Below are 17,498 nucleotides of genomic sequence, written 5' to 3'. Positions count from 1 at the left end.
CCTTTCATCATCTGTTTATGACGGGGAGGAGGGGAGCTGGCAGACAAGCCTGCAGTGTCCTCCGGGGGGCTCTCATAGGGCTGCACTGCATTTGTGTGCAGTGTGGGCTAGACTCAGGGGGGGCGGGACTCTGGCTGGGGAGAACAGACATCAGACTGAGCGGCAATGCATGGAGCAGGAGAGGGGTGCTCTGAGGAGCCAGCTGAGGACACAGGTCATGCGGGGAATGCACAACTAAAGAGCAGCCAGTGCGATAGTCGAGCATGGAGCTCTGCTAGTCACCCTCCACCTCCAACCACCCGTGTGCATGGTGCACTGGTACCCCTAGCTGCCTATGCTGCTGCCGGCCATATGTAGAGGGGGGCTGCATGGGCCCCCTGCATCACAGGGCCCGGTTGCGGTCGCGACTGCTGCACCCCCCTATAGTTACGCCCCTGTGTATGTGTGTGTGTGTGTGTGTGTGTGTGTATGTATATGTGTGTGTGTATATATGTGTGTATATATATATATATATATATATATATATATATATATATATATATATATATATATATATATATATATATATATATATATATATATATATATATATATATATATATATATATATATATATATATATAATTAGAGCTGCACGATTAATCTTCAAAAAATCGTGATCTCGATTCACCCGCTCTGAGATCTCTCCTGCAGAGGTTTCCGATTCTTTCATATAACAAGTGGAGAGACTTATCTGCTCACTCAGCTGTCAAAAGAAAACCTCCAGGCAGTCTGCCAAGTATTTTTAACTTTATAACTAAGCTTCCTTGATAGAACTTCTGTGTAAATAAATCATCTGGGCAGACTTCCAAGTTTTCACCAACCTGTAAATGCAGGATGTTTAACCACTTAAAGTCTAAATCTTTTTCTGTCACTTCTTTCTTGAGTTAAAATCAATATTTTTTGCTAGAAAATGACTTGACTTGAAACCACCAAACATTATATATATTTTAGCAGAGACCCTAGGGAATAAAATGGCAATTGCGGCAATATTTTAGGTCGCACTGTATTTGCCCAGCGGTCTTTCAAATTAAATTTTTTGGGACAAAATTCACTTCAGTGAATTAAAAAACAAAACAAAAAAAACAGTAAAGTTAGCCCAATTATTTTTGTTTTTAATGTGAAAGATGATGATACGACACGAGAACCATGATCTATCTCCTAAGCAAAAAAAATCGTGATTCTCATTTTAGCCAGAATCGTGCAGCTCTAATAAAAAAAAATTAAATAAATAAAATAAAATAAAAAATATATATATAAATTGTTTTTTTTTTTTTACACTTCTTCTTGCTTTTTATTATTATTTTTAAGTATGATGTGTGAATGGGAGCTCCAAATCTGACTGCAAAAGTGGAAAGACGTTTTAAGAATATTTTACTCAACCCCCTATAACTTTAAGCTGAGTCATGATATACGGTATACTATTGTCAGACATACCATTTATCATCTGTATGAGAAATGCAGTGACAAGGAAAGAGCTTTTACACCAAACTGCTTGTGACCTGAAGCCTTTTGACAATCCCAGCATACAATGTTTTCTCAGAAGCACTTTGTGAAGGTTTGTGGCATGTTTGGTACTGTGGCAGGTTGGGGGCAATGGACGTCTGCAGCAGACTTGGTGGTCTTGTAGAGGAGGACGTTTCTTGGGGGGGGGGGGGGCACAGTGGACAATTATGGGAGGTTGGAGGGCACTATGGGGGGCACTGTAGAGACTGAAGGCTCTGGGGGGGTTGCGGATAATGTGGAGATTGAGGCCTCTCAGGAGGGGGGCAGTGTAGAGACTGAGGGCTCTCAGGGGGCCTGGGGACACAGTGGGTCAATATTGGAGGTTGGAGGGCACTCTGGGGGACACTGGGTCATTATGGGAGGTTGGAGGGCACTCTGAAGACTGAGGGCTCTCAGGGGACTTAGGGACACAGTGGGTCATTGTGGGAAGTTGAAGGGCACTATGGGAGGGCACTGTGGAATCTGGGGGGGCTGTGGACCATTATGGGAGGTTGAAGGGCATTGGGGGGCACTGTGGAGAATGAGGGCTCTCGGGGTGCAGTTTGGAGACTGAGGGCTGTCAAGGGGCCTGGTGACACAGTGGGTCATTATGGGAGGTGGGGGGCATTGTAGAGCCTGAGGGCTCTGGGGGGACCGGGGTTGCTGTTGACCATTATGGGAGGTTGGAGGGTACACTGTGGAGAATGAGGGCTCTCGGCGGTTGGGGGCACTGTGGAGAATGAGGGATCTTAGAGGGCCTGGGGACACAGTGGGCCATTATGTGGGGGCACTCTGGAGACTATGGGCTCTGAGGGGGGGGAGGGGCACTGTGCAGACTGAGGGCTCTTAGGGGGCCCAGGGGACACAATGGGCCATTATGGGAGGTTGGAGGCCACTGTGGAAGGGTGTGTTTTATTTTTTTTAATTTTTTTTTAAGATATTTTTATTAGTTTTATGACAAACGGACGAAACAAATACAAGAACAAAACTTGGGCAATCATGGATATACTGCATCAAAATACCAGCTTGTGCATTTGGCAGACTTATGATGATACATTGTTTGTTTAAGCATCATACATTCGTATGTATGGGCAGCACAGTGGTGTAGTGGTTAGCACTCTCACCTAGCAGTAAGAAGGGTCACTGGTTCGAATCCCAACCACGACACTACCTGCCTGGAGTTTGCATGTTCTCCCTGTGCCTGCGTGGGTTTCCTCCGGGTACTCCGGTTTCCTCCCACACTCCAAAGACATGCAGGTAGGTTAATTGGCTTCTGTCAAAAACTGGCCCTAGTATATGAATGGGGACCTTGGATTGTGGGCTCATTGAGGGTAGGGACTGACATGAGTGTGCAATGTACAGGGATAGGGACAATTGTAGACCCTCACTCAGGTTGAACTGGATGGACTGGTGTCTTTATTCAACCTAACTAACTATGAAACTATGTAGAATACAATCAAGGTGTCGGTCTCTTAGCACCAGTAAAATTCTATATATATAGTTTATAGAGTGGCACGACCTACAGGCAATCTGCAGTCTATTTCTATTGTGAGGGGAGGGTCAGGGGGCTAGCGAGCCACCTGTCCCATATTTTGTGGAATGTTTTGCTTAGTTTCCGAAGTTCAAAGGTAAGTTTGTACATTGAGCTAGCATCGTTGATTAGCTTCAACCATAAGGTTTTTAAAGAGGTCTGTTCCCTTCCATGACTACAATATAACTTTTCTAACTTAAAAGTAGAGAATGCGGAGTAGCCTTTTGGCAGGCGTCGATATTTGCAGGTCACCAAAGATGCCCAGCAGACAATTCTTGGGGTGAGTAATGTTAGGGAGGCCTAGGGCTATGGAGATAAAGGAGCCCAACTCTGCCCAGAGGTCCTGAACCATTGGGCATGCCCAAACAGTGTAGGAACTCGGCTTCTTGGCCGCAGCCACGGAAACATTCAGCCGCGAACGACAAATTTTTACCTATAATGCGGTCTCTTGATGAAATAACTGATGTTTTCTATGTGTCGCTAAACTCCGTCCAGTCCTCTGCAAGGGAGATGTCCATAGAGATCCATTTTTCCTGGGCCCTACTAAATCTGGGGTTAAAGTCAGTCATTAGGGCAGCGTAATAAGTAGATATAAGTTTAGTAGGGTCAGGTTGTCTCAGCAGTTTCTCTAGTGGTGGTAGGTTAGTTGGGTCATCTAATGCCGCGTACACACGACCGGACTTTTCGATGGACTAGGTCTGACGGAACAAATCCGCCAGACAATTCGATCGTGTGTGGGCTTCATCGGACCTTTGCTGTCTAAAAATCAGACGGACTTTAGATTTAAAACGTTTCAAATCTTTCCGACGGACTCGAGTCCGGTGGAAAAATCAGTTCGTCTGTATGCTAGTCCGATGGAGGAAAACCGACGCTAGGGCAGCTATTGGCTACTGGCTATAAACTTCCTTATTCTAGTCAGGTCATACGTCATCACGTTTGAATCCATCGGACTTTGGTGTGCTTGTGTGTGTAGCCAAGTCCATTCATTCAGAAAGTCCATCGGGAAGACCGTCGGACCTACTCCGTCAAAGTCCGGTCATGTGTACGCGGCATAAGGAGCCGGACTGTGCTCTGATAGCATGTCTGAGCTGATAGTAGTAAAACAGGTATGAGTGCGACAAGTCAAAGTCAAGTCTGAGATGATGGAAGGATTTAAAGCCTTGCGCAGTGTATAGGTGACAAAGATATTTAATCCCTTTGGAGAACCAACGTTTAGGGTCAGGTAAAGAGTAAAGTTCCTGCAAGGTGGGATTGAACCATGGAGGGGTTTTCTGGGATACAGACCATGTGTGCCGTGTTATTTTGGTGGTGATTTATTTGAACAATAAAAGGGATGTGGCCAGCATAGAGGTGCTGGGGCGGGGTGGGACTTTGCCCCTATAAACAATATTGTGAAGGGTTTCCATGGAGGACGCAATGGCCCCCTCAGTGGTAGTACATGCATCTGCTGCTATCGGGTGTAGCTAGTCATGGATATGCACCAGTTGAGATGCTAGGTAATATAGAAAGAAGTTTGGGAATGCCAGCACTGTGGAAGGTTAAAGCAGTAGTAAACCGCATCTTAGAAAAAAAAAATACTAAAAATAAATCCCCTGCAAAGCAATGTCATAATGCATACTAGCCCATAAAGCGAGACTTTAGCAGCACACTGTCACCGTTTGATGAGGTTTCCATCTTTCCCTGGTCTTCCTTCTGGTTCGCAGCCTCTGGCTGCATGAGTGGCAAGGCTGCGATGACATCACCCTTATGGCACGAGCTCTGGCACAGCAAGCCAGACTTTCAGAGTGCATGCGCCAGTGACATAACCAGCTGCATGCAAGGTTCTCCTAAACCAGGCATGGTCAAAGTCTAGCCCGCGGTCCGGGTTTGAACGGCCCGCCTGGTTATCTAAACATATATATCTTTTGTGGCCCCCGACAATCTCCCAGTGCCGGGGCCACAAAAGATATATATAGGCTCAGTCTGGCTGCCTCGGAGATAGGAGGCGGTACGAATACTGTGCACACAGTAGGAGTATTTCCTGTTTACACGGCAGCCTCTGTAATAGAAAGTCCCGTCTCTGCCATTGGACGACTGTTCTGTCCATCAAAGGAGGCGGGACTTTCTCTTAAAGAGGCCGCTGTGTAAACAGGAGATTCTCCTGTAGGATATCTTTGGCGCTCGTCCTGCCCCCTCCATCTCCCCTCCAAGGCTGCACCGATGGTAATGTTGGGTGCATTCCTGGCTAATGTTGGGTGCATTCCTGGCTAATGTTGGGTGCATTCCTGGCTAATGTTGGGTGCATTCCTGGCTAATGTTGGGTGCATTCCTGGCTAATGTTGGGTGCATTTCTGGCTAATGTTGGGTGCATTTCTGGCTAATGTTGGGTGCATTTCTGGCTAATGTTGGGTGCATTCCTGGAAATGGCAGGTGAAATCCTGGCAATGGCTTGTGAAATCCTGGCAATGGCGGGTACATTCCTAGCAATGGTGGGTGCTGCATTCCTGGCAATTGGGGGTCTGCAGCTGGGCACTGACCCTTATTTTGCTTCACAGTTCTTTAATTAAAATTTTACGTTTTTTTTTTTTTTCCCCCTGAAACTTCCCTCTTAAAGGGAAGGTGCGTGCTATTCGCCAATAAATACGGTATATCCAAATAACACGCCGAAGATCATCTCTTTACTCGCACACAGCCATAAAGGCATGAGAATTCTTGTTGGGCATTGTACTAGTGCTCGAACTAACACACTTAGACTGAATTTTAATGGTTCAAAGAATGTCAGGCAAAATGGTCGGCCCTCGCGCATGTTCACTTCATCAAATCTGGGCCTCTTTGAAAAAAGTTTGGACACCCCTGTCCTAAACTGTGCAAGTTAAAGAGATATTCACTGTACCTACAGGTAAGCCTTATTATAGGCTTTCCTGTAGGTACAAGTGAAAAAACTGAGTTTACTACCACTTGCAGCTGGAGGTCCAGAAGACGGGAGGCCAGGGCCCAGTGGTTGAAAGCCACTGTTCTAGAGTACCCTTTACATATTTTGCCATGAGGGCAGACACACTGTGTTTGCTGTTGGTAATTGGACACATCCAGCTGAACTTGTTTTTAAAATTGAATACATTTAATAGTAAATCCAAGGCTCATTAAAAGTCAAGACGTGGCTTGACTAAGCTAAAGAACGTCTTCAATGTTGCAGAGCAAGTCCAGAGAATTGTGACTACTACTGCCTATACCATAACCTGGATAAATGAGAACCTTCACAGATGTATTGTACTTGCTTGTCTGACCTTTATTGCCTTACAAAGAAGGGAACAATCACTCCTTGAACAATAGTGAGCACTTCTGATAAGGATGACCGCTCATTAATGGTTGCTTAACGTGACCCATTGTTTTTCATCCAGTAAAAGTGTCCTCCAACTCCCTCTATCCCCACCAATGCATACCTTTCCTTTCCTCCTAAGTTGTTCCACTTAGCGTCCAGGCCTGGTGATAGAAAGCACTGTTTTGGCCTGTTTCACACTGGCTTCAGCTTGTGTAAGAGCAATGTAAACTGTAAGCTTTTATGAAACTTTCAGCAAGCTGTTTGGTAAGCTTCGAGCAGCTTTCTCTAAGCCTTTAAAGAGCCCTTCAGATCCTACTTGGAAATGTTATTAACGCAGATCCTAATGGGACTGCTGATTGCCACTCTAAGCATGTTGCCAGCAGGCTTCAGCACTTCTTGAATCCTGTTCAAAGCCTGCTGAAGCCTGCTAGCAGCTTGTTTTAAAGTGGCAATCAGCACTCATTAGAATCTGTGTTCAACATTTACAAACTGGAGCTGAATGGTACCATTAAAGAGGAAGTAAACCCTGATGGGTTTACTTCCTCTTTCATTCCCTGCAAAGGTAAAACATAATGGACTACTATGCATCACATAGTAGTCCATTATGTGTCACTTACCTGACACAGGAGCCAGCGAAGTCACCGCTGTCCCCTGTAGTCCGGCATGCACCGTAGACAGCGGTGCCTGTCTTCGGGCAAATATCTCCTAAACCGTATAGGTTTAGGAGATATTTCTTGGACCTACAGGTAAGCCTTAATCTAGGCTTACCTGTAGGTCAAAGTGTGTTGTAAGGGTTTACAACCACTTTAAAAGCTTCAACAAAGCTCGCTTGCTGTTCGCACTGCTCTTGTACATGCTGAAGCCTGTGTGAAACACGGCGGCACAGTGGTCTAGTGGTTAGCACTCTTACCTAGCAGTAACAAGAGTCGCTGGTTTGCATGTGCTCCCTGTGCCTGCGTAGGTTTCCTCCGGGTACTCTGGTTTCCTCCCACAATCCAAAGACATGCAGGTAGGTTAATTGGATTCTGTCTAAAATTGGCCCTAGTATATGAATGGAGACCTTGGATTGTGGGCTCCTTGAGGGTAGGGACCAATGTGAGTGTGCAATGTACAGGGATAGGGACAGTTGTAGACACTCGGGTTGAACTGAATGGACTGGTGTCTTTATTCAACCTTACTAACTATGAAACAGGCCTTTGCTCTCCAAACCAACTTGTTGTAGATCTTCCAAGAGCTAAAGCTCGGTACGCGTTTATCAAGTCGGCAGGTTCAGCAGGAACTGGACGACTTTCGATGGATGTGTACCGCTGTTTGTTCAACAGAAGCTGGTGTTGCTGGAAAACCAGCATTCGATTCGATTGCACCCCATGGCGGAGCTCTATCAGGATACAATAGCTCAGTGTGAGAGATCCCCATATCACACATCAATGTATCGGATGGGAGATGTGCTCATCCATGTTTAGAAGTGCCTGTTAATTCACATCACTCCGGGCGCCTGAACGGCATGACAAAAAGGGAGTTTGTACTGATAAGGAGGAGCTAAGTGACCCTTTTCTTTGCATTTCTGCATAGGCAAAGAAAAAGTGATTGCAAAGTTAATGTTAATGCCTGCTCTAATGCACGGAACAGCTCTGATCTTCCTCTTCTGGGGTTCCCTGCCTGCGCTCTGGGCTCCTTTTCCTCTCTGTATGCCGGGACTCCTTTTCCTCTGTGTGTCACAAAAGGAATCCTCTTCCTACGGGGGCACATGGGCCAAGCCGTGCTCTGTGTGTCCGTTGACGCACACAGCACAGCTCGGTCCTGACCCCTGCTCCCTCTTAATTGACTGCAGCGGGAGCCAGTGGCTCCTGCTGCTCTCACTGGGTCCAGTGAGGAGGGAGAGAGCAGTGCTGCTGCTTTTGGTCACAGCTTTGGTTTGTGATTGGGCTCAGCTAAGTATTTAGGGGGCTGTGGGGCTGGCAATAAAATGTTCTTTTCGTAGCCTAAAGGGGAACTTCAGTGCATCTGAGCAACACAAACTAAAAATTTTGTTTTTAACCACTTAAAGCAAAGTTTCAACCACATGTATGATTTAAAAAAAATATATATCTTACTATCATCCAATGTATATATACTAATGGATAGTCTCGTTATTGGCGCCGCTTTTGTGCTTATTTTACAAGAAAAATTACCTTTGTATTTTTGCTGCTAAGGAATTACCATCTTACTTTGTGGGCATGCGAAGCCCACAAGCATAAACTTCTGGGACACAGCGCTGCTATATTACCAGCATGCACCGCTCGTTCTCGCGCATATGCGCAGTAAGCACAGCAAGCGGCGCAGGAAACTTCTGATGTTGGCATCACAACGGGGCAGGCACTTCCGACGTTGGAAGTGCCCACCCCATTGTGATGGCAACCAGGATATGAAATGCGGCGATTCTAACCCTCGGCGCTGCCCACTGACTCCTGGGAAATGATGACCGGCATCTCCCAGGAGCACTAGCGAGCACAGGCACCTAGGGAAATTACGTCAAGGGCCGCGGAGACCAAGTGGCAGATTACAAGTAGGGCTGGGGAAAAAAAATTATTTAGATCTTGAGTTGAGAGGTCAAATCGATTGAAATCAAAATAATTTTTTTTCTCACCAGGCTGTCGCTGACACCGCGTCGGTCCTGAGGTGCTGCAGGCAGGAGTTTTTAGGCGAGGTCACTTTTATTTTTTTAGAAAATTGCCCAGCTCTACCCCGCAGCATATTTGCTTTGATATACAAGTGCTTTGGATTACAAGCATGTTTCCGGAACGAATTATGCTCGCAATCCAAGATTTTACTGTAATGAGGATTAACTATAGACTGACAGAGTGAAGCTCGGCTCTAATGTAGAGAATGTGTTAAGTTAAAAAGTCTTCAGCCTTTACAACCAATGAAATAAATCCCCCCCCCCCCCCACTTACCGCAGACGACCAGACCAATCATAACATCTCTTAACACCTCTTGCACCTTTACAGGGCATAGGTTAGCAACAGATCGATCCTGCTTGAACAGTTAATAAAGTAAAGAATTCTTGCATTGTATGAGGAAGTGTAGAGACCAATGCAATCACTAAAATAAGTAAGTGTTCCTGAAAATAAACACTTTTTTACACTTTTACTAGCTAAGGTTAGATAAGTGACCAAGTAATTTGGGGGATAACTTTGCTTTAAAGAATCTGCCTTTTGGATCTGGACTCCAGGCAGCTTTTACAGAGACATATCCATTCCCAATTGTTTTAAATTCAAACTGATATTCTCTGTCTGGTCTGTATATTGGCTCCGGAGGTGACGTAATTAAATGGGCTCCTTTTGACTGCCCCAGAACTAGCATGCAGCGTGGTTCACATGCTTGCCTGGCAGAGCTTGGGGCCCTTTCTTCAATTTCATCCAGAGGCCTCTGAATCTGGATTGTTTATGTTCTTGACTTCCCACCTCATCCAATCGAAGAGCGCTTTGCATTTATACAGGGATTGCAAAGCAGTCTGTGAATGGTCCCCATGCTGAGCAGCAAACGTCCTGTGTTCAGAATGTATCAGGCCGGCTTCTCTGCATGGGAACCCTTGAATCAATTGGAGATCACAGGGGTAGTGATGTCTACTTCCAGCAGCATCAGCCAGGTATGGTATATACATAGTTTATATTAGGCCAAGCTGGACCAATGTAACTCTGTACACATATACCTTGCCTGGAATTCTTCTTGGCTCGCTTGGCATTTTTTTGTCTTCCTATGGACCACAGGAGTGCAGAACAAACTCGCTGTTGGCTGACCTCACCAAGCCGGTTCAGGCTCAGGAAAGATCGCGACCATATGGTCGGGAGCTGGCTGCTCACATCCCCTTCACAGCCCAGTGTTCCAGTGAACGCAGGGTGGGCAGTGCAGAGAGTCGGTGATTGACAGTCGCAAGCTCTCTGCTCAGGGAGCTCTATGAACAGAGTGATCAGCGATGTTTGATCGCTCCGTTCTCAGTCTTAGAGCTGACGGGGACAGATGTGACATCAGACCGATGCTGCCTCCACATAAGTACAGTTGATATTAAAATGTCAGGTTTCTGTGATGTAAAAAGATAAGACAAAGACAGCTCATTTTAGAACTTTTTCCACCTTTTTTAACTGTGTTGTACAACAAACTGAAATCTTTTAGGTTGGGGGGGTAGTAAAAATAAAAAACTGAAATAATATAGTTGCATAAGTGTGCACACCCTTAAACTAATACTTTGTTGAAGCACCTTTTTGATTTTATTACAGCACTCAGTGTTTTTGGATATGAGTCTATCAGCATGGCAAATCTTGACTTGGCAATATTTGCCCGCTCTTCTTTTCAAAATCCACTCCAAATCTGTCAGATTGCGAGGGCATCTCCTGTGCACAGCCCTCTTCAGATCACCCCACAGATTTTCAATTGGCTTCAGGTCTGGGCTCTGGCTGGGCCATTCCAAAACTTAAATCTTCTTCTGGTGAAGACATTCCTTTGTTGATTTGGATGTAAGCTTTGGGCTGTTATCCTGCTGATAGATGAAGTTCCTCTTCATGTTCAGCTTTCTAGTAGAAGCCTGAAGGTTTTGTGCCAATATTGACTGACTGGTATCTGGAACTGTTCATAATTCCCTCTACTTTGATTAAATCCCCTGTTCCAGCTGAAGAAAAACAGCCCCAAAGCATAATGCTGCCCCCACCATACTTCACGGTGGCTATGGTGTTCTGTTGGTGATGTGCAGTGGTGTTTTTGCACCAAACATATCTTTTGGGATTATGGCCAAAAAGTTCAACCTTGGTTTCATCAGACCATAACACATTTCTCCACATGCTTTTGGGAGCCTTTGCAAAATTTATCTGGGCTTGGATGTTTTTCTTGGTAAGAAAAGGCTTCCGTCTTGGCACTCTACCCCATAGAACAGACATATGAAGAATACGGGAGATTGTTGTCACATGTACCACACAGCCAGTACTTGCCAGTTATTCCTGCAATTCCTTTAATGATGTTGCTGTAGGCCTCTTGGCAGCCTCCCTGACCAATTTTCTTCTTGTCTTTTCATCAATTTTGGAGGAACGTCCAGTTCTTGGTAATGTCACTGTTGTGCCATATTTTCTCCACTTTATGATGACGGTCTTCACTGTTCCATTGGAAATTCCTTTGTACCCTTCTCCTGACTGATACCTTTTAACAAGGAGATCCCTCTTATGCTTTGTAAGCTCTCTGCGGACCGTGGCTTTTGCTGTAGGACGCAACTAAGAAAATGTCAGGAAAGACCTACTAGAACATCTGAACTTTATTTGGGGTTAATCAGAGGCACTTTTAGACCCCTTTCATACAATGGGGTGCTTTTCAGGCATTTTAGAGCTAAAAATTGCACCTGAAAAGTGCCTCTCAATCCACCCCAGTGTGAAAGCCTGAGGGCTAAAACTAGCGCCGCTTTACCCCTAATGCCCGCACCGCCCCAGTGTGGAAAGGTTCTAAATGTGATGGTAGGTGTGTACTGACTCCTAATTTAACATGAGGTTGAATGTGATTGCTTAAGTTAAATACTGAACACAGCTACATCCCCAGTTATAGGAGGGTGTGCACACTTATGCAGCCTCATTATTTTATTTTTGTTTTTCCACTGAGTTGTACTGTTTTATAGGTCACATTAAAGGTGGAAAAAGTTCTGAAATTATTTATTTTTGTCTCGACTTTTTTTTCTTTTTTTACATCACAGAAACCTGACATTTTAACAGGGTGTGTAGACTTTTTATATCCACTGTATATGAAGCCGTCCCAGTTATAAATGCAGAGGACAGAAAAAGATCCAAATAAACTCCTGTATCTGGGAGAATGCCATATGGTCCGATGAAACCAAAGTAGAACTGTTTGGTAGAAACACAACTCGTCGTGTTTGGAGAAGAGAGAATGCTGAGTTGCAACCATAGAACACCATACCTACTTGTGAAGCATGGGGGGTGGTAACCTCATGCTTTGGGGCTGTTTTTCTGCAAAGGAAACGGGACGACTGATCCATGTACATGAAAGAATGAATGGGGCCATGTATCGTGAGATTTTGAGTGCAAACCTCCTCCCATCAGCAAGGGCATTGAAGATGAAACATGGCTGGGTCTTTCAGCATGACAATGATCCCAAAACCCATGGCTCGGGCAACGAAGGAGCAGCTTCGTAAGAAGCATTTCAAGGTCCTGGAGTGGCCTAGTGAGTCTCTAGATCTCAACCCCATAGAAAACCTTTGGAGGGAGTTGAAAGTCCGTGTTGCCCAGCGACGGCCCCAAAACATCACCGCTCTAGAGGAGATCTGCATGGAGGACATGGAGACCAACATACCAGCAACAACCGTGTGAAGACTTAGGCCACGTACACACGCGGGGACTGTTCGCTCAACTTTGTCCGCTGAACAGTGTTTCGGCGGACAGTCCGCTTGTGTGTGGGCTTTCAGTGGACAGTTTCAGCGGACAGTCTGCTGAACAAAGTTTTTTGGAAATTCCGAAAAACTGTCCGCTGAAACTCTGTTTCAGCGAACAGTCCGCCCGTGTGTAGGCTTGTTCGTCAAACTAAGTTCCGCGCATGCTCAGAAAGGATTTACACGCCGAAGTTTGCATTGCAGTGTATAGGACGTCGTATTTTTCGTCCCGTCGTACGTGCCGTTCACGTCATCGCGCACGGTTTCAGCGGACTGTTCGTTCGTCGTGTGTGGGCAAGTCCGTCCATGCTAATTTTGAGCAGACTGTCCGCTGAAACTGTTTGACGGACAAAGTTGAGCGAACAGTCCCCGCGTGTGTACGCGGCCTCACAGAAAACATTTGACCTCTGTCATTGCCAACAAAGAATTATAACAAAATATTGAGATAAACCTTTTGATATTGACAAAATTATTTCCAAATCCGACAATGTCATTGTCTGTCTGGATTTGTTTCCTCATTTTTTTCTCTCATAGTTGAGGTATATCTATGATGACAATTACAGGCCTCTGTCATCTTTTTAAGTGGGAGAACTTGCACAATTGGTGGCTGACTAAATACTTTTTTTGCCCCACTGTACATGGGGGGGGGGGGGAACACTTTGTCCAGCCTGGGATTGAGCGTAATTGGACCATGAAACGGCATGAGTACACAGTAACAGTGGCCAATCATGCAGCAGCAGGCTTGACAAAGAGGGCAGGACCCCTAAAACGTGTTGTGGCCCACCCACATCCAACATCAAAGTCGCTCAAACTGCACATATCACAGCTCTTGCATGATCGGTCACTATCACTATGTACTCGTGTTCGATCCAGATCCATGATCCATCCCAGGCTGGAAAAGTTTTTTTTGCATGTAAGTGTGCTCTTTCTTATGATGATCCTTCTGATTCTACGAAATGCTAGCGCCCTGCTTGTTTTTTTTTTTTTTCTTTGCTTTTTAATTGTAACATTTTTAAGGGTCATAATTGGTAATTTATGAAAGGCAGAACATGTAAATGAATACGGGAGGCTCATTTCAATAAATAGATGGAGATAGGAGCTATGAAAAGCATCTGTGCAGCACATACCTTTTTATCAGGTTAATCAGATTTGCTAGGGTGAGGCAACCTGTGACCAGCGGAAATATTTCATTAAATTAAGACTAAAGAATTAGACAGAGCAGGAATTTCCTGATTTTTATCTTTTGATAGGCAGTCCTTTCTTTTATGTAAATTGAATGACTGCTGTCTTTTTACAGAGCTCTCATTCCAGCTATGTGATCTTTTATGGAAATGTGTTCTTTTATTGACAATGTTTTAAAGTGGAACTCCAGGCAATCTTGCAAATATTAGCATATGTAGTCCTAGATAAACGTGCTACTAGCATTGAAACTGAAAGTCTCGCTCTCGACAATTTATTATTTTTTGGAGAAAAAAAGTAACGTTTTAGACAGGTCTTTCTATCCCTTCCTGTTGCTTGGACACCCCAATAGGAGATGCAGTTGTCATCTGGACAGGAAGGCCCAGAACACAGTAAAAACAATGTCAGAATCCTTTCCCACACTAGTGAAAATATACATTTTGTTATCTGTTAGACATTTTTTTTTTGTCTTTTTTTGATGTTCCTAACTTTGTGGGAACAGTTTGGGGATGGCTCCTTCCTGTTCCAACATGACTGCGCACAAACAAAGTCCATAAAGACATGGATGAGCAAGTTTGGGGTGGAAGAACTTGACTGACCTGTACAGAGTCCTGACCCCAACCCGATGGAACACCTTTTGGGGTGAATTGGAGTTGAGACTGCGAGCCAGGCCTTCTGTCCCAACATCAGTGTCCCCCCAATCCCCTTCTACAGAGACCACATGGGCCATTCCAAGGCCTTGATCTCATAACCAGCTACAGGAGACACTTCCACTTCACATATGCACTTCTGAAAGAATGGTCAAACGTTCCCATAGATTACATTTTAGAATTTGTGGGTTGTTGCATTGCCTTTCCTTTTTTCTGTAATATTCTAGTGTTGACCGATATATTTTAAGGGGAAGTAAGTGCTGAGTAATGAGTTTAGTGCATAAATTCTCCTTGCATTTCTCTGCCCAGCCCTATGATGTATTTGTCATTCTTTTTGCCATTGTTTTTGTTTTCAGCGCGGTAATTAATGCGTATTTTCGATGTGTTCTCAGACCAGAAGATGATATGAAGGAGATGGGAATGGTAAAATGTTGCTGATTGCACCTTGGCATATTTGTATGCCCACAACCAATCCTGGTGTTCTAGTCATGTGCTCAGTGATGTCCTAAACGCCCCTCCTCCCTTGCAAACTGCATTTTTTTTTTTTTTTTTTTTTTTTTTTTTTATACTGAAGAGGGTAATACTGTACAGGGAAATCCAGAAACTGTCTTGGACTAGCTTTAGTGTGGCCTCAACTCACGAGCCTCCCTATTTCATACATCTTCCATTACGTGCTCAGATTTATTACATGTTTCCGTTAAAGTGAACTTATGGCTCTTTTGGTCAAAGGCAACTGATGCAATAGTGCAGGCACATACCGCCGCATGCATCAAGACGTATTCGTCTGGCAAACAACTGGAGTCCGAAATTCGGAGTGCTGTATTACAAAAACAGCCCCTAGGCCTTGTATGGTCATTGTGTAGACTGCTTTTTCCTGCTCTCCTGGCCTCCCTATAGGCTAGTGAGGAGGCCCATGGAGTGTAATTCACTGCGACCTTATGAGATCGTGTGGTTTTTTTCCCCGGTATAGTTCCCTGATTTTAAAGCTAAATCCCCATCAGCAGTAAAACATTTCTTTCATGTACCATGAGGGACACAGAAAGTCACCTTTTCGGGTTATACTTTACGTACCGGAAGATTGGACACTGGTAATCAAAAAAAGTAGGATAACCCCTCCTACCACCAGTATTCCTCAGTTTGTTTGCTAGTGTCCTAGGAAGATTGATGACTTTACTTTATCTCTGCTGTGGGAAAGACTAATGCATTCTTGCTAGCACCTTTTATTTTACTTCTCACATTCTCTAAGTTCTGCCAGGTGGACGTTTCGGCCTCCCCTGATGCCAGCTTCTGGGCATTGGATCCTTCAGGCAGCTCGCTGAGTTGCAGGCTATTTATTTCCAGTACTCCCTGATTTCTGTGTTGCCCGCCCCTCAGTTGGACTGCTTTGGGATGTTCTAAAGATGTAAGACTTCTTCTGTTCTCAGTGGACTAGAAAGACCACAGTTTTTTTTGTACTTGAGGGACAGATGTCCCAACTTGTTAATGATCATGCACTTGCTGCAATTTTGCTGCAAAACTCATGCTGGTAGTAGGAGGGCATTATCCTTGGCTGGCCTTCAGTTTATTGGTTTGGCATTGTCCAATTTTGTTTACGGCAAGGGCGAATATCCTGTGCCCCATGGACCTTTTGGCTAGGGTCTAGTGTAGTAGCTGTTCTTATCAGTGTCCAGTAAGGGTGCTCAGTCATCACTCTGGCCTTTTTGGTTGGAATGTCAGGTTGTATAGTATCCCTCCTGGTATGGTGGGGGTCCTAAGGGGCAGAAAAAGGAGCAACCACTGGGTGAGCTGGGGATGGACGTTATTGCCTGGTAAGGATTCCTCAGGGCCCAGTGCCTTCTGATTGAACTGTGCTACTTTTCCTGGTCAGGGGCTAGAAAGACAGAGGGCCAGTGGGGTTAAGCACCCCCTTGGAGTGGTGTCTCAGGGATGCCAGAGTGGCACCATGGGTTTGGGACCCAGCTATGTGAAACTACACTAGGCTACAACACCTATGCTTTTTTTTTTCTGCGCTATGCATCATGGGCTGGGCCATTGGCACCTTCACTGATGTGTGTCACCCTGCACTTATGTGTTTTTGCCTTCTTCACTCGGATTGGTTGGTTGTGGGTCTTCGGGCCTACTCTGAAGTCTAGGGGAAGGATGTGAAGCCATAAGGTTCCTTCCTGCCCTGCTTTTGAGGTGTGTGTGTGTGTGTGTGTGTGTGTGTTTGTGTTCTGTTTGGGATTCACCGCACCATGGGCTTGATTTAAAAAAAAAAAAAAAATGGATCGCAAGATTTTATTAGCATGTTTTAGTCCTAGGATGGTTGTAGAGTAGAGGAATACTTAATTCCTTGCTCCTGCGGACTTCCTCCCCGCTGTAGAACTGGTTCCATAAAGCCATTTTTTTTTATTTATTTTTTTTAGTCTCTTGTCTATTTGCTTCCTCTCCCATGTAATTATGTACAGCACAGGACCAGTGGTCCTGCATTGTGCATAAGGACATGGAGGGCCTGCCCACATATCAGGAACGGAATATAGATCTCTCTACTAGGAGTAAGGTAAGTATTTCTGATCACTACAACATGCTAGCTATTTTGGGGGCCAACATGAAAATGTTACTGCTTATTGAAGTATAGCTTTAAAGTCGTTCTAAACTGTAGACATTTTATACCTTTTTTAAAGCGGACCTCCACCTAAAAGGGTAAGGTTTGCCCCCCTTTGCTACCACATTTGGTAACCTTAGGGGGGAGGGTACCTGGGTTTTGACAGGTACCCGCTCCCACTTATAGGTGACTTTGCTGTAGCAAACTCAGCCTGAAGTTCGGCCTCTCTCCTCCTCCTTCCCCCGCCGCCAGGCCGCTCACAAATCGCAGCGTGTTTCACGCATTAGGGAACCAGCTGTAAAGCCGCAATACTTCACTGCCAGTTTTCCCTTGGC

The 17,498-nt window shown here is 45.0% G+C and overlaps 1 protein-coding gene across 1 annotated transcript in view; it reads left to right on the top strand.

Annotated features, from left to right (window-relative positions):
• The window catches only part of GOLPH3L (golgi phosphoprotein 3 like), an 89,839-nt gene that overhangs the window by 15,920 nt on the left and 56,421 nt on the right, over positions 1-17,498 (top strand). The window lies entirely within an intron of this gene.

Source organism: Lithobates pipiens, unplaced genomic scaffold (assembly GCF_037356315.1).
Source record: "Lithobates pipiens isolate NorthernLeopardFrog02 unplaced genomic scaffold, aLitPip1_a1.2 Scaffold_30, whole genome shotgun sequence".
Lineage (NCBI taxonomy): Eukaryota > Metazoa > Chordata > Amphibia > Anura > Ranidae > Lithobates > Lithobates pipiens.
This window is presented reverse-complemented; position numbering and strand designations above follow the sequence as displayed.